The following is a 26,310-nucleotide window of genomic DNA, read 5'->3' as shown; positions in this document are numbered from 1 at the left end:
AGTGTTTTTATCACGTATTTAACAAATTTATTGCTTGTGAATCAAATTAAAAAGGAAAACTCTTTAGTGCCTGTGAACGAAAGTTACTGAAATCTGTGTCTTCACTTCTGTCCGCGACAGTACATCAACATGCATCACCTGGGACGAGCCGGAGAAGCCCTATCAGAACCTGGAGGCGACTCGACAGAATCACAGGACAAAAGGGATAATCTATTATGGTACGTAGTAACAGTAGCTTCAAAGGGCCGGGAGGAAACCGTAGAGGACACCTGAGCAGCGGGCTGGGCAGAAGAGCGAGTGCCTAGCGATGAGGTGTACGTCTTTGCTCCAGTGCCGGCCTTCTGGCAGTAGAGGAGTTCACGGCACGCACTACCAAGGCTGATAAACTGACTATTTGCAAGTTGCAAAATATCCTGTTCCAGGCGATATCGTGGGCACTCTCTGGGAGACAACTGGTGAGCATCCTGGCAATAGAAGCAATAAGCATCTGACTCACATTCCGCCGTGGAGTGTGAGCCTAATGCAGAACAATTACCACACCGAGAAGGCTCAGTGCAGTATTTCTTACCATGACCATACCCGTAACATGAAAAACACTGTGGAGGGCGGTCAACAAAAGGCTTTACCCGAAGATGGAGGGGGCCAATACTGACACGGTCAGGGAGGGTAGAACCAAAAAAGGTGAGAAGTATCATGTTAGCTGAACCCTTCATCTTGGACACCTTATGAACAGAACTAGGGCACATCCCAAGTATTTCCTCCTCAGAGAACTCATAGAGGTCCCATACTTTTTCAGATTCCCCTCAGGGATCGTGCCAATTTCTTTGGCGAGGTACCTAGCAGCATGAATGAAGTTGCCACGCCCATTCCTATAGTATGCAACAAACCAACGAGGGGGAGGGACCTGGCTGTCCCTGGGAGTTGGCTCTAACAAAGCGTCTTCAAAGAGATTCGGGACATAGTCCATGTCACTGTCAGAAATATTGGAAGAGCTAAGAGTTTCGCTTGAAATCCAGCACTTGCGATAGGCAGAGTCGCAACAGCATCACACGCCGACTGGGCTTCAGCAGTGGAGGCAAAGGTCACATAACATCTGTTTGACTTGAAGTCTCCATCATAAATGAGACGGATGCGAAGGACTGTGCCAAATGGCTTGAGTAAGGAGTGCAAGGCACGGTAGGAAAACGATGGATCGATATTCACCATCTGAAGTGCGTCCAGCTTGGAAGAGAGACGCACATCAGAGCTACCCCCGGACTTTTGTGTCGCACGGACTTGTCTTGGTCAGCCCCTCTAGGAGGTAGGGATTTTCCAGCGGCACCACCAGGAACGGTGAAGGGCTCCAAGGTGGCGACGAGAGAGGACCGTGTAGGGGTAATCGGGGACAGGCGGACGTCAGGGAGAAAGGCAGGCCGAGGCAAGGGAAACTTACCCATACACAGCGGAGGTGTTTCACTCCCCCACACCCCCACCCACCACGGAGCCCAACAAGGGGAGGCTGAATGTTGGGGCCAGACCGCACCCAACAGCCCCAGGGGTAATGGGGAAGTATACGCATCCACTGCCAGGTGTTTAACGGCGGCCACGGGACCGTTGCGACCGCCCACCCGGCAATGACCACTTGACCCTAGCCATCGCATGACCAGCCGATTGATCCAGTGGGGCCACACTGAACCGCCCGTCTACCCCAACCCTCCCACCAAAGGAGCGTGTTGCCCACCGAGGGGAACTACACCCTGCCCCGCTGTGGTCTCAACCCCCAGATGAGAGGGCACGGGGAGTATACGGGACGCCACGCACGGTAAACACGTGGGGAGACAGTAGCCCTGCCCTGGGTGGTAAAAGGGCAGGGCGGGAGAAGGCAACATCACCAGTAGGTCTCCTCTACCGGTGATGAGGGGGGTGCACTTGGTCCACGAGGCCAACGGACATCGAGCCCTATCGAGGTGGGCAAGCCACCACGGTAGGTGGTGCCGCCGACCTGGCTTCAAGCCCCGTCACCACCACAAGGTGACTCCCCTTCGAGAGAGAGAGAGAGAGAGAGAGAGAGAGAGAGAGAGAGAGAGAGAGAGAGAGAGAGAGAGAGAGAGATTATTATTATTTAGTAAATTTATTACGCCCAAGGGAAACTGGCCTAGTGACAGTTGTACAGCCAGTTAGTTACATTTTTTTGTGACTCGCAGGGCACGTTGAAAACAACTTTGGAATACATACGTACAGGGGAGGCGGTGGCTGAATCAAAAGAGTGACGGCGCCATGTTCAGGAGGACGCGAGTTCAATCCCCGCCCGGTGCCACCAAGCTGGGATTTTTCAGCCGCCGCCGAGTGGCTTAAAACTACCCACATACTGTCCAGAAGACCACCTATCAACCCGGACTCTAGATTCTAGGATTAAAGATGAGCTCCGGGAGGGCAGCATGAGCTAATGCAAGATGGCGCCACTATAAACACTCGCCTGCACCAGAATGGGCTGGGCCGACGATCAGGCCCCACCGGGAAGAAGCCTTGGGCCGACCATCAGGCCCCACCGGGAAGAAGCCTTGGGCCGACCATCAGGCCCCACCGGGAAGAAGCCTATCGGCGCAATTTGGGGAGGCGGTGGCTGAGTCGTCAAAGTAACGGCCTCGTGTTCAGGAGGACGCGAGTTCAATCCCCGCCCGGTACCACCAAGCTGGGATTTTTCAGCCGCCGCCGAGTGGCTTAAAACTACCCACATGCTGTCCAGAAGACCACCTATCAACCCGGACTCTAGATTCTAGGATCAAAGATGAGCTCTGGGAGGGCAGCATGAGCCAATGCAAGATGGCGCCACTATAAACACTCGCCTGCGCCAGAACGGGCTGGGCCGACCATCAGGACCTACCGGAAAGAAGCCTTGGACCGACCATCAGGATCCACCGGGAAGAAGCCTACCGGCGCAATAGGCTGCAATGTAAAAAAAAAAAAAAAAAAAAAAAAAAAAAAATAGGCCGCGACGTAAAATAACAAAAAAAATAACGTACAATACCGATCCACGCCAACACACACACACACACACACACACACACACACACACACACACAGTACGTAAATTGACGGTTTTGATCTCTGAAAAACCTATTTTTGGAAACCCGGAATGACTAGTGCACGATAGCTTTAATATGAGAGGAATACTCGCTCTCGCGATAGAGCCTAGAGAAAAACGGCAAATATCCGAACTTCTAGACTATAACGAGTCTAGGCTGCACTAGAAAAAACAAATAATAACGTGAAAGAGTCGAGAGAAGCAATCGAGCAGGGTGCTGGCAGCGCCACCTGGACACAGGCAGAGAGAGGAGCCGCAAGCCCCATTCTTTCAAGGTGCTTCAACGGAGGGTGGAGGAACCTTCTGTGGGGAAGGAGGGGAAATAAGGAATGTGCACTAGTCATTCCGGGTTCCCCAAAATAGTTTTTTCAGAGATCAAAACCGTCATTTTGGGAACCCTCCATGACTAGTGCACTATAGCTAACTCCCACTTGAAGCAGGGAGAAGGCGACTCCATCGAAGTGCCACAAACTACTACTTCTGCGTCCCAAGTCGGCATGCGTAGAGACGGTCTGAGTCACCCGAACTTAGTATGGTGCAACACTTTCCATTTTAGGCTGGTGCCTGGAGGAGGGGACAAATAATATAAGTCCCAAATGTTCCATTGTTCGGTAAAACCGTCTGGACCGCCCTCCGTTCTCCGAATACCTCTGACGAGGAACTTCGGAAGCCTGGCCTATGTCTTGCAGGCAAAGAGATCGATATGCGGTGTCCCCCACCTAATGCATAGTTTCTCGAAATAATCCCATTTTAAGGTCCGTACCACTGAGGACCTCTTGAAGCGGGGAAGAGCATCTGCCCACTCGTTGTTTTTCCCTGGGACCTGTCGGGTTGACAGTGAAATGCGACGTAATGCCGCCAGGGCAGATATATGTTCCGACATTGATAGCAGGTTTTCCTGAACAGGAGGTGCCATGCTTGGCGCGGCCTTGGACCGCTGTCATGTTTTAGCTGTCGAAGCAGATAGTCTTGCCTTTCAGGTTGGGGTACTCCTAAAGAAAGAAGGGAGAAACCCGGAATCGAAGAAGCCCAACAGGGATTCCCATTGTCTGCGAGACATGGTGAGGAACTGAAGCACTTGAGAGTTTGAAGCCAAGGTTTATAACCTCAGATAGCCTTACCGTGCCCAACCTCGAGTCCCAGTGGAAACCTGGTAAACGGAAAGTTACCTCTCCAACCTGGAAAGCGAGGAACAACGGAACGAGGGTGGCTGGGACTGTGCCAATAAGTGTCCTGCGGATTAATTGCTGCCAGCCAGTAATGTTGTCGGAGCCGCAACCTCACTTGCTGGAACGATGGCAGACGAAATTTGAAGGTTTAGATGTATGACTTCGATTAGTTTAGGTCTTTCTTTGGCACAGTGACAACACGGGAGAGAAAACTTTCCCAACCGTTCTCTTTACGCCCCTTTGTAAGGAAAACGCTCAAGGGAACCTTCGTAAACTCAGGAGGAAACTCGCCTCGTGATCAGAGGTTCAAGGCCAGGTCAGTCCTTGTCTGACGACCGCGGGTGCCCATCCTTTCCCTGGCCATGCGTCCTGCCTGGGAACGGAGAGTCACTGAGTTGTCTCCTCCATTCTGGTTTTCCCCCTGTGGAAGTGCTCTTGCATGGGATCCTGCTTCCTGCGAGAGACGCAAACGGAGGCTGTTGACCCCCTCCCCTACGATAGGCGGATTGTTAGCACGTCTTATTGTGGCTTGGCTGACCGCTGCTGGAGAGGAGCTGATGCTTGGGGTACCACTGTCTGGATTGGTGGTGTATCAGCTGCCAGGCATCTTTCCGCAGGGTCCTGAAAGTGGGGAAAAGGTTTGGAGCTGTAGCGAAACGCCTAACGGCGTAAGTTGAGGTGCTCCCCCACTCAGTCGACCAGAGCTAAGCATGTCAGCAAAAGGAGGGAGAGGCAAAATCCTTTCTCTGTAATCGCCAGAGCCTCAGAAAGGGTTGCGAACGACAAGTGTGACAAAGAGGAACATGAGAGGTAGAGGGCTCCGACACTCCCGTCGCCTTTAAAGTGGGGCTTCGATAGGTATGGACTCCTAGAGCGGCGTCGGCGGACGCTCTGCGTCCAAGTCCTCCTTGGTAGGATCTGAAGAAGGGCTGTAAAGGGCCGACACAGAGTTGTGTCTCCTGACGGCCGAAAAACTTTAGAAAGGACTGGAACATGTCCGCAAGTTGAAAGAATTAAGGTTGAAGGCCTCTGTTACTAGCCGCCAGCTCTGCCTTAAATCAAACGTTTAAGGACAGACCACCCAGTCTGGATCATAGGGTCTGTGTGGTGTTAATATCTATGTATATCAAAGTTCCTGGCCCAACGAATTCTGTTTCGTAGACTGCCGCAAATGTACATTGCTGGCCACAAATATATGTTGGCCTCCGGAAATATCCGTAGACGGCCGCAAATGGACTACGCTATTGAAAAACAAAAATGATAGCAGCCGCAAATAATGGTGAGCCGCTGCAAAAATACGTAGCTGGCCGCAAAACACGTAGGCGTCAACAAATATACGAAGCTGTCCACACAGATGCTTAGGTGACCGCAAATATGCAAAGACGACAGCAAAAATACATAACTGGTCGCCCATAAACGTAGGCGACAGCAAATATGCGTAGCTGGCCGCACATACACGTCGGCGACAGCAAAACTACGTAGCTGGCCGCCCATAAACGTAGGCGACAGCAAATATGCATAGCTGGCCGCACATAACTAGGCGACAGCAAAGATGCGTAGCTGGCCGCACATAAACGTAGGTGACAGCAAATGTGCATAGCTGACCACCCTTAAACGTAGGTGACAGCAAATGTGCATAGCTGACCACCCATAAACGTAGGTGACAGCAAATGTGCATAGCTGACCACCCTTAAACGTAGGTGACAGCAAATGTGCATAGCTGACCACCCATAACTTAGGCGACAGCAAAGATGCGTAGCTGGCCGCACATAACTTAGGCGACAGCAAATATGCGTAGCTGGCCGCACATAACTCAGGCGACAGCAAATATGCGTAGCTGGCCGCACATAACTTAGGCGACAGCAAATATGCGTAGCTGGCCGCACATAACTAGGCGACAGCAAAGATGCGTAGCTGGCCGCACATAACTAGGCGACAGCAAAGATGCGTAGCTGGCCGCACATAACTAGGCGACAGCAAAGATGCGTAGCTGGCAGCACATAACTAGGCGACAGCAAAGATGCGTAGCTGGCCGCACATAACTAGGCGACAGCAAAGATGCGTAGCTGGCCGCACATAACTTAGGCGACAGCAAAGATGCCTAGCTGGCCGCACATAACTAGGCGACAGCAAAGAGGCGTAGCTGGCCGCGCATAACTAGGCGACAGCAAAGATGCGTAGCTGGCCGCACATAACTAGGCGACAGCAAAGATGCGTAGCTGGCCGCACATAACTAGGCGACAGCAAAGATGCGTAGCTGGCCGCACATAACTAGGCGACAGCAAAGATGCGTAGCTGGCCGCACATAACTAGGCGACAGCAAAGAGGCGTAGCTGGCCGCACATAACTAAGCGACAGCAAAGATGCGTAGCTGGCCGCACATAACTAGGCGACAGCAAAGAGGCGTAGCTGGCCGCACATAACTAGGCGACAGCAAAGAGGCGTAGCTGGCCGCACATAACTTAGGCGACAGCAAAGATGCGTAGCTGGCCGCACATAACTAGGCGACAGCAAAGATGCCTAGCTGGCCGCCCATAAACGTAGGCGACAGCAAGTATGCGTAGCTGGCCGCCCATAAACGTAGGCGGCATCAACTATGCGTAGCTGGCCGCACATAACGTAGGCGACATCAAATATACGTACCTGGCCGTACATAAGCGGAGGCGATTAAACGTAGCTGGCAGCACATATGCGTATAATTATATAAGCAGCTGCAGAGATGCGTAAGCCGGAAATATTCGTAGGCGACAGCAAATAAACGACTGGCCGCACCTACACTTATAAATATTGGCGGCCCCAAGACTACGTACCTACCTACCGCTGTGCCATATCCTCCAGGACGTCGGCAACCATGGACTTCCACTCTCCTCTGTTTCTTGTAGCTCTGATGAACTGCCACGTGTCATCTCTCCCCGCACCAACTCCACCAGTCCATCCATATATTTTATTCTTGGTCTTCCTCTACCTCTTCTTCCTTCCACCATTCCAGTCACAATCAAATTCTCCAATCCTTCTCTCCTCATTACATGGCCGAAAGACTTCAGCTGTCTTCCTCTCACTGCTTCCACCAACTGTCTTCTCTCTCCCACCATTTGTAGAACGTCTGCATTTGTTCTGGCTGTCCATGGTATTTTCATCGTTCTCCTCCATAACCACATTTCCATCGCTTCCAGTCTCTTCACCATTGTTGTTGATATATTCCAACTCTCCCTACTCCGTATAGCAGGGTTGACCATATGTAGGTTTTCATCAGACTTTTTCTTGTTCTTATCGACAGCTTCCTGTTTGTCAACACACTCTTCATATTACCAAATGCCTCTTTTCTTAATTTCTGTGTCGCATTTCACATCCTCTGTTACCATGCTTCCCAGAGAGTTAAAACTTGCCACCCTTTCCACCAATCGGTCTCCACAGCGCAGCTCCATTTGTGGTCCAGGAAGATCCTTTGCATTTTGTTTTTCGGGCGTTAATTGTCAGTCCTCTGTTTTCGCTTTCCTCTTTTACTGTCAAACATAATTTGCAGCTTCTCATTTGTGTCTGCTATCAAGACTGTGTCATCTGCATATCTCAGGTTGTTAATATTCTGTTCACCAACTCTTATACCTTCACAATCCCTGATGTTCTTCATTATTATTTATCCATATAGAGAAAACAAATCTGGGGATAATACGCATCCCTGCCTGACTCCTCTTCTTGTATTTTGACATTGTTTCTCCTTCATTTACTCTCATACAAGCTTTTTGTCTCCAGTAAAGATTATTTTTCAGTCTGTATTCCTTTCCAGTCACTCCTATGCTCCTCAATATATCCGTTAGGTCCACATGTCTAACTTTGTCAAAAGCTTTCTCATAGTCGATACAGATTTCTTTGCTTCTCTATTACTCTTTCAGCCAACGTTCTCAACATAAATATTGCGTCGCTTGTTCCTCTTCCTTCAACAAATCTGCACTTTTCGTCTGATACTTCCCGACGTATTCTATCTCTTAATCGTTTCAGTATCACCTTCAATATGATTTTTGTGATTTGGCTCATAATGCTGATCGTCCGGTGTTTTCCACAATCAAGTGTTCCACTTATTTTTGGAATTGCTATGAACGCAGATTTGCACTATGTAGGCCACCGCAAATATACGTAGCTAGCTAAGTGTCTGATGGTAAGGCTTGAGTCGAGGCACGTCTCGAACACGGCAGCTAGCCACGCCCACGGTCCGAGTAGGGGTATGATACGGGGAGCGGGGTCACCAACCCCGCCACCTCCAAGGGCGAAAGTGAATCAAGCAGCCTTGACACTCGTCACAACACAGTCGTTCAACACACCCGTAACACGGGGAGAGAGGGCACCGGTCTCCAGGGACGTAAGCGAACAAAATGGACGCTAACCACTCGTCACAAACACGGCCGTCCCTGGCACCCGTAACACGGGGAAAGATAAGTCTGGTCCGGGAAGGGATCGTAGATCCGTGCCTCCAGGGATAAGAGACGAACCAGAAGTACGCAAGTCATTCGTCACGAAAGCAGCTGCTCCTCCCGCCTGTGACATGGATAGGGAGGACGCCGGTCCGTGAGGGGGTCGTGCACCCGCGCCTCCGGAGACGAAAGCAAACCAAATGGACGCAGGTCAAGCGAACCATATGGACGCAGGTCAAGCGAACCAAATGGACGCAGGTCAAGCGAACCAAATGGACGCAGGTCAAGCGAACCAAATGGACGCAGGTCAAGCGAACCAAATGGACGCAGGTCAAGCGAACCAAATGGACGCAGGTCATTCGTCACAAACGAATGGAGTATGCATCTCATGTGTGGGGGGGCTCCACTCACACAGCTCTTCTGGACAGAGTGAAGTCTAAGGCTCTTCGTCTCATCAGCTCTCCTTCTCCTACTGATAGTCTTCTACCTCTTAAATTCCGCCGCCATGCTGCCTCTCTGTCTTCAATCGATATTTTCACGCTGACTGCTCTTCTGAACTTGCTAACTGCTCTTCTGAACTTGCTAACTGCATGCCTCCCCCCCTCCCGCGGCCCCGCTGCACACGACTTTCTACTCATGCTCATCCCTGTACTGTCCAAACCCCTTATGCAAGAGTTAAAGGTAGGTTGACATTTACGAGGTTACGACTTACGAACATGTTACGACCATAGTAAGACGCGTGAGACCTCATGTCTCACGCGTCGTAATTTTGGTCGAAACATGGTCGTACTATGGTCACAAAAAAATTATTACGACGTCTGATGTCGTAATATGTCGTACCAAATTTCTAATATTTTAGTAATTTTGGTGCGACCCCATGCGATGTTACGACGTCTTGGCATGTCGTAACAAAAATTATGACTAGTCGCAATGGTCGCAATTTTTGTCTTACGCGTCTTACCAAAGTTCGTACTAGTCTTACCATGGTAAGACTAGTACGAAATTTGTTAAGACGCGTGAGACCTTGTTACGACCATTGCGACAAAAATTACGACGCGTGAGACAAAAATTACGACTAGTGCGATTTTTGGTACGACCTCCGTGATTCATGAATCATGAATCGTGCGACTCTTACGACTGTTGCGAATTTTTGGTAAGACGCGTGCGACCAGTGTTACGACGCATAAGACCAATAATACGACGCGTGAGACCAAAATTACGACGCGTGTGACTATGGTTGGACGCGTGAGATGTCCCAATACGACACGCATTGGGGTATAAAACTTAATAGGCTGTGGCTGACTGCCCTGAACTCAGTCTACCCTTGACCGCCACACCAGCACCAACTCCTGCCTACCAACCTACCAACCTACTACCAAGCACCATGGTTCGAAGGAAGTTCACCAAGAAGCACCAACTGCCGGAGGAGCCTGTTGAGGCCCCTGCTGCTGCCGCCCCTGCTGAACCTTCGAGCCCATCATCCTCACCTGATGAAGGCCCAAGCACCGCTCCCACTACTGCCCCAAAGAAGAAATACCGGCCTACCCATAGCGAGATTAAGGACTACGATTTCAGCGAGGAGCAGGTCCAGACGTTACTAGACTTCCTGAAGGACAACCCTTGTCTCTACGATAAGAAGGAGAAGTCCTACCACAACAACATGCTGAAACTGGACCTGTGGAAGAAGTGTGCTGAGCTGTTCCCAGGCTGCTCGTACCTGCAGGTACGAAAATTCTTCGAGAAAAAACGAACGGCGTTTGGGAAAATTGAAGCTGCCGAGATGAAGAGTGGTGCAGAGGTCCGACCACGGACGGCAAGGGAGCAGGAGATCATGAGGGATTGGGGCTTCTTCAGGGGCCACATTGCGCATGCCCCTACCCTCTCCTCGCAGGCCTTCTCTGCCCATGAAGATTCATCTTCTGCAACGGACTCCAGCGACTTGTCGGGCCTCTCGGCGACCTCAATACAACGCCGTAAGAACTTGAAGAAGCGCCGCCTGCCAGAGTCCGAAAGCAATCCTGAACCAGCTCCTGCACCAGCATCAGCAGCAGTTCCTGTTCATCCCGGGGAAAGCTTTATTGAAAGGATGTTCGAGAAGGCCAGTGCTATGATCCAGCATCCACCGCCGTCTACCTCACAATCACAGCTGGAAGTGTTCTCCAGGTTTGTCTTGGCCAATCTGCAATACCTCTCGGCAGATGAACAAGATAGTTGCATGATGGACATCCTGGCGATTCTCAACAAGTACAAATCCAGGAAGAGGCAGCAGACGGCCCAGCAGACACAGCATGAGCAGCAGCCGCCGCCCTTTCTCCACACCCAGCCTCAGCAACAACATCAACATTACCAGCCGCCACAACCTCCTCGACCTCAAGCGCCTGTGGCGTGGATGCAGAGGCCACAGACTCCACCCATATCATATCAACAGCAGCCACTCACACAACCGCAGTACGTGGCACCATCAACTTCTGGGCCGGCACCCTGGGCACCTCCTGCAGCAAGTAGCTATGAACCGTTTCGACCTCCTGCAACGTTCCAGCAGCAGCAGCAGTATGGCCCTCAACAGACGTTTGGTAGCTATTCTCAGGCACCATCGTCATCTGGTGCCCAAACAATACCATCACCTTCTAAGAGAACAGTTTCGGACCTTGGCAGCCCTCTAGCACATCTCATGCGAGATTTGGACATCCCCAGCCCCATCAGCTCCCTCAACACACCCCAAAAGGACCCAGAAGAACCAGGAACCAGCAAGTGAAGATTTATTTTTTTGTTTTTTTTTTTATCAGAAGAAAAAAAAAATGTTTGTAAAATAAATATTAAAATGTACAGCCTCTGTTTCTTTTTTCCTTTTTAACTTATTTCTCTTATCATGAATATACTAATAGTTTATTTTGTGTGTGTTTTAACTCCTACAGAAAGCAGGACCAGAAATAATTAATAAATGCAACTGAAAACAAAATTCTAGCCTAGGAGCACGAGTCTCTTTACTCTATATCTCTCTCTCTCTCTCTCTCTCTCTCTCTCTCTCTCTCTCTCTCTTACACACAAAGTAAGCGTGTAAGCTTAGAAAGGAGGACCAGATATAATAGATAAATGCAATTCTAAAGAAAAACCTAGCTTTAGAAGCCTATTCACAGTGAATGTAAACTCATGTGTACTCGATGCAGTTTCGGAGAGGGATAAATATTACTAGGTACTACTACTACATTGTTATTTTATTATGTATTTATTTCTAATTGGTGTAATTCTTATTCTTAACTATTAATACCTTAAAATTACAGTTGGGGGAATATGAAACAATATTATGATAATTGGTTTTAATTTGTACCTTCATTTTTACATTTAATGTTTTATTACAAAAATAAATATATACATATATTTTAATACATCTTACATATTTGCTATTCATTCCGTGGTCTTCCTCTTGGGTATATTATTCCTTCTTGCCATGGCACAGATCCAGCTGGAGATGCATAATATGCTGCTAGGTACTTCCTCACTGACTTTGCATCTCTGGAGGGGTTCCTCATTCCTGGATCGCCGGCTAGGTCTTCCATTACGTCGTTTTCATCTCTCCATGAGCCAGGGATCATGTTGTGGTTATCATCTTCACGATCCAACTGTTGAGGTAGTGGTGGTTGTTTCTTGAGTTGTAGGTTGTGTAGAATACAAGCACAGATACTGATGAGGCGGACAACTCTGGGTCTGACAAGTAGGGTTGTTGAAAAGACTCTCCACCTCTGCTGCAGGATACCGAAGGCATTTTCCACCACACGCCTAGCACGGGAGAGCCTGTAGCTGAACACTCTCTCGTGGTGGATTTGGGACAGGTGTGCGTATGGCTTCATGAGCCACGTCTTCAGGGCAAATGCATCGTCTCCTACGAGGTGGAAGGGGATGTCTCGGTCGTCGTTTGGTAGTGGTGTTGGGTATGGAAAGCCTATCCGTCCGTCAATGATGGCCCTGTGGAGGCTGCACCGCGCCCAGGTCCCAGCATCACCAGCTCCACCCTCAGCGCCTACGTCGACGTACAGGAATTGGTAATTAGCGTCTGCAAGGGCCACCAAAATCACACTGTGGAACTTCTTGTAATTGAAGAATACAGATCCGGCACCAGCTGGCTTCTTCATGGCGACGTGTTTCCCATCGAGCGCGCCTCCACAGTTGTAATAATTCCACCTCCTGGCAAAATCACAGCTGACCTCTTTCCATTCCTCGGAAGTTGTTGGGCACTTGAGGGCCTCGGGCTTATATGCCTTGATGAGAGCTTTGCACACTACTGGAACGAACCTGCAGATGGCACTCCTTGATGTTCTAAAACTGAATTCCAGGCTTTGGTAAGTGTTTCCAGTTGCCAGGAAGCGTAGAGTGACGGCTAATTTGAGGCCCACTGGGAGAGGCTTCCTCAATCTGGTCTCCTTCTTCTGGACAGCTGGTGTAATCCTCTCAATCATTTCCTCGAAAAAATCAGGTGTGATGCGGACATATGTCTTGAAGCCTCTGGCATCCTCCCGGTGAAGCTCAGCCAGTAAGTTGTCGTATTCTCCAAATACCTCTCTTCTCAATAGCCACTGCCTTGACCACAACCGACGAGGACGACGACGTATAGGAGGAGGAGGAGGAGGCGGTGGATGAGGTGGTTCCACCATATAACTGAAGATCATCATGGCAACAGTGGCAAGCATGAGGCCAGCCAGGTAGTTGTTGTAGTACTCGTCCATCTTCTTGGGAGGTCAGGAGGAATCTGATTTGCATATTGCAGGACCCCTCCTATATACAGGTGGATCACACAATCGTGACCCTTCCGATTCCCTCGGAAAATTCCAACCATAGTCTGGCAGGTCTTAATAGTCATACCATAGTCGTAATATGGTCGTACCATAGTCTTACCAAAAGTTGAGACGTCTAACGAAGGTCTAACCAACGTCTTACCAGTCGTACTAGTCGTACCAACGTCGTACCAAAAAAGTCTCACGCGTCCCCCAAAAAATCGTACTAGCCGTACTAAGGTCGTACCATGGTCGTACCATCGTAACAAAAATCCGGAATTTAACACGCTCAAACGGTCCCTCGCAATTTTTCTCGCACCAATTTTCTGCAACTAGGGGTCGTAACATGTTCGTAAGTCGTAACCTCGTAAATGTCAACCTACCTTAACACGGAGATAGAACGCCGGTCCGGGAGGGGATTGAGATCCGCACCTCCAGGGACACTTGAAACACTTGAAACACTATTATGCTTACAAAATGTTTTTTTTTTTTTAATAGATAAAATTAATTTAGTAATTTTTAAGCAGCCCATTTAAAGCAGATCTTGCTTTTTGGGCAGCATGTTTGTATTTTTTTTTTGTGTGTGTGTGTTCAGTCGCCAATACATACATATGAAGAAAAAAAAAATCATTACATAATACATATTTACCCCTCTTAGAACATAATAATCTACTTATATACATTAGATACAGGTAACTTTATCAATATTGAACAAGAATATACTGTTTATCATGTTTCTTAAATGTATGCAATGTTGGTAATAGTTCAACGTGATTTGGCACAGAATTCCAAATTTTAGGACCAGAATAAGCTAGAGAGTGTTGGAAGACTGACAGGTTATGTTGTGGAGCACGGAGATATTCACGGGTGCGGGTGTGTTGTGATAGTAAGACTGAGACTGTCATAATTCTTGTGTTGATTTATATATATATATATATATATATATATATATATATATATATATATATATATATATATATATATATATATATATATATACCAGTTTGTAATATATTAATATCAAAAAGTTTTAGGATGTTCATTTTTTTACATAAAGGTTGTGTGTAATCAAAATAACCATGGTTTGAAATAATTCTAATTACTTTCTTTTGCAAACGAAATATGGGAAGTAAATGTGTTGGATAAGTGTTACACCAAATTGGTGTACAATACTGAAAATGTGGTAATACATGGGCATTGTACACACACTCAAAAAACTATCGTTACCATGGGGTCCGACGAATTTCACACTGAGCAACCCAGTAATCTCGGCAGGGTTGGTAAGAGTGCGATCACCCCCACCACCTCAGCTCTGCCGGGGGGAGCAGGACAGGACCCCCGTAAGGGATGGATAGAGAGGAAGGGAGACACTGAGATACCGGATATCACCATAATATCAACGGAGTGATTTTGAGTGCCTTTTTTTTTTTTTTTTTTTACGCCGCTGCCTATTGCGCCGGTAGGCATCTTCCCGGTGGGGCCTGATGGTCGGCCCAAGGCTTCTTCCAGGTGGGGCCTGATGGTCGGCCCAGCCCGTTCTGGCGCAGTTGAGTGTTTATAGTGGCGCCATCTTGCATTGGCTCATGCTGCCCCCCGGAACTCGTTCTTGATTCGCTTGGACGGCTTCCTCTAGAGTCCGGGTTGATGGGTGGTCTTCAGGACAGCATGTGGGTAGTTTTAAGCCACTCGGCGGTGACTGAAAAATCCGAGGTGGTAGCGTGGGGATTCGAACCCGCGTCGTCCATCACGCGGTGAGTGTGGGCCCAGTACGCTACCAGTTGAGCCACCGCCTACCCAGAGTTTAGGCTTTATATTCATAAATTATTAAACAATAATGTTCATATGATATACGTAACAGCGGTGGGTAGAAGTATTCCCCCATGTCAAAGACAAAAACAATCAACAACACATGTCAGCAATAGTTCAGTTCATAATGTGCCATCCTGGAACTAATGCTTCCACTGAACGTGTTTTTTCTCTCATGAACAAGTTGTGGGCATCTGAAAAAAAACCACTTCAAATTGCAACGCTAAAAGCATTGCTGGAAAGAAAGATAAAGTTTAAACAGAGTTCCATGGACTTCTACAGGTTGTTTCAATCCACTCCTGGTCTACCCTTCTCTCTTGTGCTGCCTCATTGCCTAATAAAAAGTAGGAACTTTGCGCGCTTTTTAAGTTGACGAATAAGGAATTCGGAGCGGGCGTTTTGAGTTGCCGAAATTAGCCGTCTCTGGAGAAGAGTAATTTATTAAATAGCTTGCATGCGGGAGTTAATTTCTCTAACATGTTGGTATAATGACTCGCCGATGATTATTACCTAGAGAATTAATCGTATTGGGTGCATTCCATGATTGTTTCGAGACAAGCGAATACCGTGATTCGAGTAGTGCATGCTTATACTTATGAAACCAATGCCAACGTTATCTTACTTTTGGGTGATAAGTCAAGTTTATAATCCACTATAAATCTATCATAAGGGTTAGTTAAGTTTTACGTAACCTCCTAGGCTCAGTGGAGCCGTATGTGGCGATCAGTCAGTGGGATTCACTCTGATATCCGAATCCTGAGTGACTCATTACTGCAAGGTGTTTATCATAGTTTCCTAAATGGACGAAATTTTAACTCTTCAGTTGTGTGTGAGGTGTTAAAGCATAATTTCATCACCCCAAACACTACAGTATTATAGCTACATAGAACACAGATCAATTAACTTCGACTAAGACTCCACCTGTGTGTTTCATGAAGCGTTACTGTGCCAGCTCAAATTCTACTGCTTCATTTACGAGTCCCGCTCACTTGGTTCAGGCAAGTGAACCCACACCCAACACACGCAGTGATGCCAACATGAGTAGCCTGTTCTCAATGGCTTCGTTCTTGGTGTCAGTTTGTATCGTGCTGAATGTGTGACGATAGTTTTTTGAGTGTGTGTACATTATTTGTTGGACATTAGTTGGCATGAGGTCTGTTACTTGGTAAAGTAATAATATATTCCTTGATAATTTATTACTTAAGGCAGATGTGTGTTTTAAATGACATACTTTCATCAGAGGTAATAGCTAACATTTTGTGTTGCTTAGTTTTTTTAATAATATTTTTGTTATACTTTAAGAGGTGGAAGTGGGTCTGTTGATTTGTTGGTAAACAACATGTAATACGTTTTATTTAGATTAATAGTTAGTCTATTACTAACACACCATTTTTCTAAAATTTCAAGGTCAGAATTAGCAGTTTCAATCATAGATGCAGGGTCTTGTCCAGTAATGTATAATGTAGAATCGTCAGCAAAGAGTACTGATTTAAGATGAGGAAATATCTGGGGAAGATCATTAATGTAAATCAAAAATAGAATAGGACCTATTACACTGCCCTGTGGAACTCCATATTGTATGTTTTGTGGTAAAGATAAGTTATTTAAAATTTTAGTAGATTGTGTTTTATTAGAGAGATAATCCTTAAACCAGTCATGTAATATACCTCGGATGCCATAAAGTTTCAATCTTTGTAGTAATATGTCACGTTTAACGGTATCAAATGCTTTACAGAAATCAATAAAAATACCGAGCAAAAAATGTTGGGAGTCCAGGGCGGTGTAAATATTTTCATCAGAGAGGTTATTCAAAGCTTGGAAAGTACTCATGTTTTGTCGAAATCCAAATTGTTGAGGCGTTATAATAGAATTACTTTCTAGGAAATTAATTAAGTATTTTTTCATCAATTTTTCAGATTTTAGAGAAAGTACTAAGCAGTGATATCGGTCTGTAATTGCCAAGGTTATCCTTAGGACCATTTTTATATATTGGGATTACTGTGGCATGTTTCAGAAGTTGTGGAAATATACCCTGTTCATGGGATTGGTTGAATAGTTTAGACAATGGGATAGCTAATTGTTCATTGTTAGCTTTAATTATAGATACAGGGATCTCATTTGCATTTGATTTTTTTTGTTTTTCAAGGACTTTATAGTTGATGTAACATCACTTGGAATAATAGGAAGGACAGACATTGATGTAGGGTAGTCACCTCGTAAAAAAGTAATTGGGTTAGTAGAGGCCGGTGGTATGTTGTTATCAAGGTTAACAGCAATATTTGTGTAATATTTATTGAATGCATCAGTTTATCTGAAAGATGTCGGGGTATTTTGTTATTTACGGATATATAGCTTAGATATATATTTTTTGTAGTTGTTTTTAAGTTGATTAACAGCATTCCATGTTTTTCTAGTATCATTTTTGAAATTTGTAAATATATTCATGTAATAAGACGAGAGCGAACCAAATGGACGCAGGTCAAGCGAACCATATGGGCGCTAATCACTCGTCACACACACGGCCGCTCTTCTCGCATGGGGAGACAGAGCGCCGGTGCGGGAAGGGGGTCAGAAAACCGCCACTCCCAGGGACGAGGAACTTAAGCAAGGCACAAGGAAACAAGGCCAAGCAAATGTGGTCACACAGTTCACTGTGGCAGCAGAGCGGGGGAGCGTCTTCACGGAGCGAGGCGGCTTGAAAGAATGGAGCTTGCGGCACCTCTCTCTGCATGTGTCCAGGTGGCGCTGCCAGCACCCTGCTCGATTGCTTCTCTCGACTCTTTCACCCGTTATTATTTGTTTTTCTAGTGCAGCCTAGACTCGTTATAGTCTAGAAGTTGAGATGTTTGCCGTTTTTCTCTAGGCTCTATCGCGAGAGCGAGTATCCCTCTCACATTATAGCTATCGTGCACTAGTCATTCCGGGTTCCCAAAAACATGGACGTAAAGTACACACACACACACACACACACACAGTCGGTAGAGCGCTGCGCTGCAATGCTTCACGGCCAAACAGGCGGTGGTTCGGGGCCCCGCTCAGGCCGGATCCTTTCTGTTGACTAGGAGTGATTACTGTCCCCCCTTGAGGAAAGGGGATGGGGTGTGTGGTGTGTGAGGTCCTGGCAGTACCCAGAGATCGACAATAATGAGCACTTGCTCACGTCGTGAAGGTACCTGCTGGCGAAAGCGAGTCCGACTCATGATCAGGCCGCGGTGAATTACACACACACACACACACACACACACACACACACACACACACACACACGTAAGCAAAATATAGACAATGAACAAAATATTTACAATCAACAGCCACCAAAATGATCAGTATGATGTCTGGATTGTCTGTAGTGAGTAAGTATTTACAAATTTGGAGTAGGGTTTGTCTGTGTGGGAGTAAGTCTGTTACTGTGCGGCACTGGAGGCAAAAATGTTCAAGGGTGTTGGCGTTCGGTTGCTCACACAGTTTGCAGGAGGAATAGTGCGGCACATCATCTTCTTGGGAGACCTGCCACACTGGCCGGTATCCGAGCCTGAGCCGCGCACTCACAACATTGTACCTCCGTACGTGAGGCCGTGTCGGCGGTACTTGTGACGACACTGGAGCATGTTGTCGTGGTGCTGGATGGACCCACTGTTGGCCCGTTCTGCGTCCCTGCGACGCACTGTCTTGGAGAGAGCAACTGAGTATATGCTGTATCGCAGGCACCGGAGGGAGGGCACAGCATCCGTATCATGCAAGTCCAGTGTACAGGCCGCCTTGGCAAGACGATCCACCGTGTCATGATCAGCAAGCCCGATGTGGGAGGGCGTCCACACGAAGGACATGACAAGAGAGGAATCACGGGCAATGGCTAGTTGACGCAGGACGTCCTGTACAATACTGCCACAGCTGGGTCTGGGCGAGGAGAGGGCATGGAGAGCAGACTGGGAGTCACAGGTAATAACCCCATTCACTCTTCGTCGAGCAAGGAGAGTTACTGCATCCAGGTTGCCGTGAAGTTCACAGAAGGTGGAGCTCGAAGAGTCTGGTAGCCTGCGGCCGAGCCACTCATCCCCCACAGGCGGCTCCATGGTGGGGGAGAACATGGCACACGCTGCACTCCTGTCTGCCTGCACTGAACCGTCAACGTAGATGTGCTGGACGGCGGCGACTGACGTGGACACAGTGGCGATGGTCTCCAGAGCCAATTGCTTCTGCAAGAGGAGAGGGGAGTCTTTGGAGGTCGGTGTAAGTGTGACAACAGGGAGGGGGACCCGATATGGTGGTAAGCCAGGAACAGCTGCCTCCTCAGGGACGTTAATGGCCAGATCACGAATGTTGTCACACACAGCACTGACGAGGTTGCGGCCACCTGGTCGAAGTTGGAGTCTGAGTGCGTTTGGGTCGAGCGATGTTCTGATGACTGCAGAGAAGTGCGGAGCAAGGTGGGGAGAGCGGAGACACTTGACCGAGAAATATGTCACATTGGCGTAAATTATATCTACAAGTGGAGGCAGGTCAAGTTCCGTCTGCATGTTGACTATGCGAGTGGAGAGAGGACACCCCAGGATAAACCTCATGACTCGATTCTGGAATACCTCAAGTGGTCCTAGTGCTTTTCTGGGCAGATGACTTAGTGCAGGGGACAGATAGTCAACGACTGACCGACCTTCCTTGGGTTCACACGTGACTTTGCCCCGCTGCTGTGTGGTGCCAACTCGCTCTTTCCTCTGTTTTCCTCTGCTTTCGCGGTGTGAGGCGTTCTGTGCTTCTGTGAACTGCTGCTGTACTGGAGGACTACAAAACCAGGAGGATTACCCTGCCTTCTACTATAGACCGCTAAGTGTTCTGATTTAGTATTTACTTAGTTAGATAGTGATCCACACTTACCCCTAGGACAAGTGTATTAAGCTTCCCACATCTACACTAAATTCAACATTCTTTCACGCCAACCCAGTGCTACACGGTTTTATATTGCTTTTGTGTTTTTTTATATTGCTTTTGTGTTTTTTTCTCCTTCTATTATTGGGATACTTTACTGTGCTGTGATAATAGGACTACGTGAATCAGGCGCGCCAAGCTACGTTAATTTCTAAGTCCACACAAAACACTAGATAATCCACTTTCCGCGCAAACCTAGTGAACACAGTTATTATCTTCTTTACTTAAGTGATTTCTCAGTATATTAATATTGGCCTTTGTTTTGTCTTGGTGGGTAGAAATAACCGCGCCTTTTTACCCGAGACACACCCTTTTCCCCGGGGAATTGACCTGACTGCGACCTCACAGCAGATGTTGGTTTGTTTTCCTAGATACACATTTTTGCCCAGAGATTTGGCCTGAGGACCTCACCGCAGCTGCGTACTTTGTTATCGTCTTAACGCGCCTAATTGTTTCCGTCTTGCCTCGCCCATATCTTCACCATGACGTCCCTCAAGCGTTGTTCTGGGTGTGGCCTTCGCATGGCCAAGCAGTACTTTCTTTCCAAGGACGTTTGTAGGTTCTGCGTTAAGACTCAGAAGGATGATCAGAGGATCATAGAGTTAGAGAATAGGGTTACGACTCTCGCCGCCCAGGTAGACTTACTAGTTAGTGCAGCAGCAACAAGCCCCGCCTCCTCCTCTTCCTCTTCCTCTTCCTCTTCTTCATCGTCCTCCTCCCCTCCAGTATTGTCTTCACCCACACAGCAGCCCCTCCCATCCTCCTCCTCCTCCTCCTCCTCCTCCTCCTCGACCATCTCCGCTCTCCCCGCTTCCCACCCCTCCTTCTCCTCTTCGTCCTCCTCTTCCTCCTCCTCCTCCTCGCCTTCCTCTTCCGTCCCCTCTCCCTCTCCCCCGCCCACCCTCCTACTCCTCCTCTCCCACTTTCTCCATCATGTCCTCCGCCTCTTCGCTCGTCCCACCCACCCACACCTGTCCTTCACCTTCCCTTTCCCCCTCTTCCTCCTCCCTCTCCTCGTCCGTTCCTCCCTCCCCCACCTCACTCTCCCTTTCACCGCCTCCTCCTTCCTCCTCCACCTCCTCCTCCCCTCCTCCCTCCTCCTCCACCACTCCCTCTTTCTCCTCCATGTCCTCCGCCTCCTCGCTCGTCCCTCCCTCCAACACCTGTTCCTTCCCTTCCCTTTCCCCCTCTTCCTCTTCCCTCTCCTCGTCCGTTCCTCCCTCCACCACCTCACCCTCCCTTTCTCCTACTCCTTCTTCCTCTTCCTCCTCTTCCTCCTCCACCTCCACCTCCACCTCCTCCTCCTCTTCCTTTCCACCTTCCACCTCTTCCACAATTTCTCCTCGTTCTTCACAGCAGGTCCCTCCCCTCCCTTCCCGCTTTCCCCTCCCCCCTTCACCCACCCCTCCTGGCCCCTCTTCCGACCGTCGGGTTCTTGTTGTTGGTGATAGTCAGGTTCGTTATGTTGACAGGTATTTTTGCTCCAAGGATAAGAACAGGACGAGGGTGTGTTTCCCAGGGGCAGGGGTGGGCCATATATCAGACAGGATTGAGGCGTGTATGGCAAGCGAGGGATCGATCCCCATTGTCTTTCTCAGCTGTGGCGGAAACGACGTTTCTCGTGTTCCAAGCGAGGACCTTCTCAGGCGTTTTAGAGAATTGTTAGGCAGGATACGTGACGCTGGTGGGTCGCCAGTAGTGTGTGGCGTCCTGCCAAGGAGGGGCGTTGGCGATGGATGGCTGTCCAGGGCGATAGCAGTGAACAGCAGACTTGCTGAGCACTGCGGGCGCAATGGGTGGCTGTTCGTCGACAACTGGGACCTCTTCTTTGGCAACGACGCCCTCTACGCCCGTGACGGGAAACACTTGACGTTCAAGGGTGTTGAGGCTCTCTCAGACTCCCTTGAGCGAGCACTTGGTACCCTGAGGGATTTTTTTAGTATAGGCGAGGGGGGGAGGAGTAATGGGAGTAATGGGAGGGGACATCTAGCTCATAATATAACCAGGCAGCTTAGAAGTAATTCTATGGGAGTAACAGAGGACGGGCTAAGAATCTTATATACTAACAGCAGGAGCCTCAGAAACAAGATAGACTTACTAAGGGGTGAAGCTTGTTCAGAAAATTTTGACATAATAGCGATCACTGAGACATGGATAGACACTGCTAATATAAATTTTAGATCAGAATTTGAAATAACGGGTTATCAGATGTTTCACAAAGACAGAAGGGGCAGAAAGGGAGGTGGAGTTGCGCTATATGTTAAAGACTCACTTAAATGTTTAGTTAACAATTCAGTCAAAACTAACATGGATTCAGAATCAGTTTGGGTGGACGTTTACAAAGGGAAAGAAAAACTAACTCTAGGAGTTATGTACAGGCCACCCAACCTTAACAGGCAGGACACGAGTATATTACTACAGGAGATTGGCAGGGCGAGTAGGAGTAGAAATGTCTGCGTAATGGGGGACTTTAATTATAGGAATATAGACTGGGAAGACCTAGTGGGTGACCTGGAAGCCGAGGACTTTCTTGAAGTTATACAAGATAATTTCCTTAAGCAGGTAGTTACTGAGCCTACCAATAATGGGAACTTGCTACGTGAGTTGGAGGTGGGCGGAGAGTTAGGAAATAGTGACCACAGAACGGTTCGTTTTAGCTTAGACTGGGCGGTAACCCGCGAACCAAACTCATTGTTAGTGCCAGATTTCAGAAGAGCAAATTACGAGGGGCTTCGAAGACATCTTGAAGGGGTAAATTGGGATAATTTAGGGATTCATGAGGGTCAGACCTGCGGATTGGAGAGCCAGGAGAACCAGGTAGAAATGTCTTACAATAACTTAGTTAGAGTAATAGTAGACGGGCAAGGACAGCATATACCACAGCAAACACTTAGAAAAGAAAACAATGATCCTAAGTGGATGACTCGTGGACTAAAACACGAGATTGGGTTAAAGAAGGGAATTTATCAGAAAATAAAGAATGGGGAAACACATCTCAGGGGCCGGTACGTCGAACTATCTAGATTAGTTAAGAAAAACACCAGGGTAGCAAAAAGGAACTATGAGATCAAAGTAGCAAATGAGGCGAAAAGTAATCCTAAGGGCTTCTTTCAGATGTACAGAACAAAAACACGGGAGAAAATTGGACCGCTGAAAACAAACACAGGGGAGCTAATAGAAAATTCCGAAAATATGAGCACATTGTTGAACGACTACTTCCTTTCAGTATTCACACAGGAGGATCGAACGACTATACCGGAAAGAGTTCAGGTGTACGAGGGCGGGGATGGCGACAAATTGAGGGATATAATCATTACCAGGCAAGTAGTTCACGATGAGATAGATAAGGTCCTGACGGGATATTTCCGAGGGTATTAAAATAATTAGGTGATGTACTCAGTGACCCACTAACCGACATCTTTAAGATGTCGGTAAATACTGGCTATGTGCCGATCCTATGGAAAGTAGCTAATGTGACGCCGATTTTTAAAAAGGGGGACAGGTCAGTTGCTTCAAACTATCGCCCAATTAGCTTAACATCGGTTATAGGCAAGATGCTGCAGTCCATAATAGCCAGGAACATTCGGGAGCATTTAGAGAAACATAGCTTAATTCACGATTCGCAGCATGGGTTCACAAAAGGTAGGCCATGCCTCACTAATCTCTTGTCCTTCTACAATAAAGTATTTGAAGCTGTTGGCAGAGATGAAAATTATGATGTAATCTATCTTGATTTTAGTAAAGCGTTTGACAAAGTTCCTCACCAACGACTGTTGCTTAAATTACAGGCTCACGGAGTAGAGGGTAAAGTTTTGAACTGGGTCAAGGCGTGGCTAAGCAATAGGAAGCAAAGAGTGCAAATCAATGGTAAAAGATCTGACTGGGGATGTGTTACGAGTGGGGTCCCACAAGGTTCGGTATTAGGTCCACTTTTGTTTATTATTTATATCAATGACTTAGATACAGGAATTAGTAGTGATGTTAGTAAATTTGCAGATGATACCAAGATCGGTCGAGTAATTGAGTCGGATCGGGACGCTAGTATTCTCCAAGGTGAACTCAACAGATTGTATGACTGGGCGGATAAATGGCAGATGGAGTTCAATGTAGGGAAGTGCAGTATTCTGAGTGTAGGTAGGAACAACCCATCACATAACTATTGCTTAAATGACACTCATAAGCAGGTCTGGGTGCGAGAGGGATTTAGGGGTCTTAGTGACCTCTGATCTCCGTCCAAGGGCACATTGCATTCATGCTAGAAATCGAGCTAATAGGGTGCTGGGATTTATTTCAAGGAGCGTAAGCAACAGAAGCCCCGAAGTCTTCCTCAAACTATATTTAGCATTAGTTAGACCTCATCTTGACTATGCGGTTCAGTTCTGGTCACCTTACTATAGAATGGATATCAAAATGTTAGAATCGGTGCAGAGGAGGATGACTCAGATGATTCAGGGGTTGAGAAACTTGCCATACGAGGAAAAACTAAAACAGTTAAACTTGCATTCTCTAGAAAGGCGAAGGGTGCGTGGAGACATGATCGAGGTTTATAAATGGATGAAGGGCTTTAATAAGGGAGACATTCATAAGGTTTTGTTGGTAAGAGAACCGGGTAGGACACGAAGTAATGAGTTTAAACTGGATAAATTCAGATTCAACAGGGACATAGGCAAAAATTGGTTTACTAACAGGGTGGTGGATGAGTAGAATAGGCTTAGCAGTCATGTGGTGAGTGCCAATACAATTGTCACATTCAAAAATAGACTAGATAAATTCATGGACAGCGATATTAGGTGGGGTTAGATACACGGGAGCTTAGGGTCAAAGGAGCTGCCTTGTACAGGCCTACCGGCCTCTTGTAGACTCCTGCGTTCTTATGTTCTTATGTTGAGCGTCCTTTGGGGGGCTCCCAGTGCCTTCATGCGCCTCAGCATGAAAAGTTTGTAGGAAGCCACCCTGATAATGGTGCTGACGTGCTTGCCCCAGCTCAGCTTGCTGTCCAGGGTGACTCCAAGTAGTTTGGTGGATTCAACCACCTGCAGCTGGTGAGGGCCAACCTCCAGGGGTGGCGGTGAGATGGCAATGGTGGAGGTGTGAAAATGCATCACCACCGTCTTGTTGGTGTTGATGGTGACGTGGTTGTCTTGCGTCCCGCTCTGCAGTCGGTCCAGAATGTGTTGTAGGGGCGTGTAGTCAGGGGCTGTGTTGTTAATGGAGATGCCCACTGGACAATCATCCACGTACTTCCAGCGATGAGGGGCGTCTAACAGTGCATTGTTGATCAGAATAAGGAAACAAAGAGGTCCGATACGCGTCCCTTGTGGCACCCCAGCAGAGAGGGGCTGGAGGGTGGATGTGCTACCCTGATGACGCACAGCTTGGTGCCGGTGCGTCAGGAAGTCCGCCAGCCAGGATGTCAGGTGGGAGGGCAGGCCGATGTTTATGGCCTTGGTGATGACAGTGGTGTAGTCAACCAGGTCGAAGGCTTTCCGAAAGTCAATAAAGACGAGGGCAGAGGAAGTTTTTTTTCTGGTTTTCAGGTTTTTTAGAATGAAATCAAGGAAACTTATGAGGCAATGTGTTGTGGGGGAGGCTCTAACGTTCCCGAACTGCCTCTGATCAGTTTTGTAATGAATAGTATCATATGCCCAGCTAAACACAAAGTCTTCACAAAGCAGGCTCGGGATTGGATTGATGGCAATGGGTCTTAGTTCATTAAGTGAGATTTTTATGACAATTTCAATAATATGATTCATACCGACAAAAGTGTCCTATGCGTAAACTATCATATAACATCTGTCTCGGGTGCCGCGACGAACTATAACTATAACTCCTCCTCCTCATCTCTCTCTTTTCCCTTCCCTCCTCTTCCTCCTCACTCAGGCTTAGTGATGCAGAAGACGAAGACGAGACCCTCCTTGTCACAGAAATAGTTTGGGACGGTGCGCCGCTCCACCTGAAGGAATTATGACCATCATTTCAAATACGTGACCTTCTCCTCCTGGCCAGCTCCTGACCATCTCCTTATACCAGTGTGTCGTGACAGGCGCCCATACAGTGAACAGCCCCGCCAGACAGAAACCTTGATTAGAGTAAATGTTTTCTTGTACCAACGTTGCCAGATAGTTGTACTCAGTCTCTTATATTTACCAACTTCCGACCCCAAAACCGTCTCC

Source organism: Eriocheir sinensis, chromosome 23 (genome assembly GCF_024679095.1).
Source record: "Eriocheir sinensis breed Jianghai 21 chromosome 23, ASM2467909v1, whole genome shotgun sequence".
NCBI lineage: Eukaryota > Metazoa > Arthropoda > Malacostraca > Decapoda > Varunidae > Eriocheir > Eriocheir sinensis.
This window is presented reverse-complemented; position numbering follows the sequence as displayed.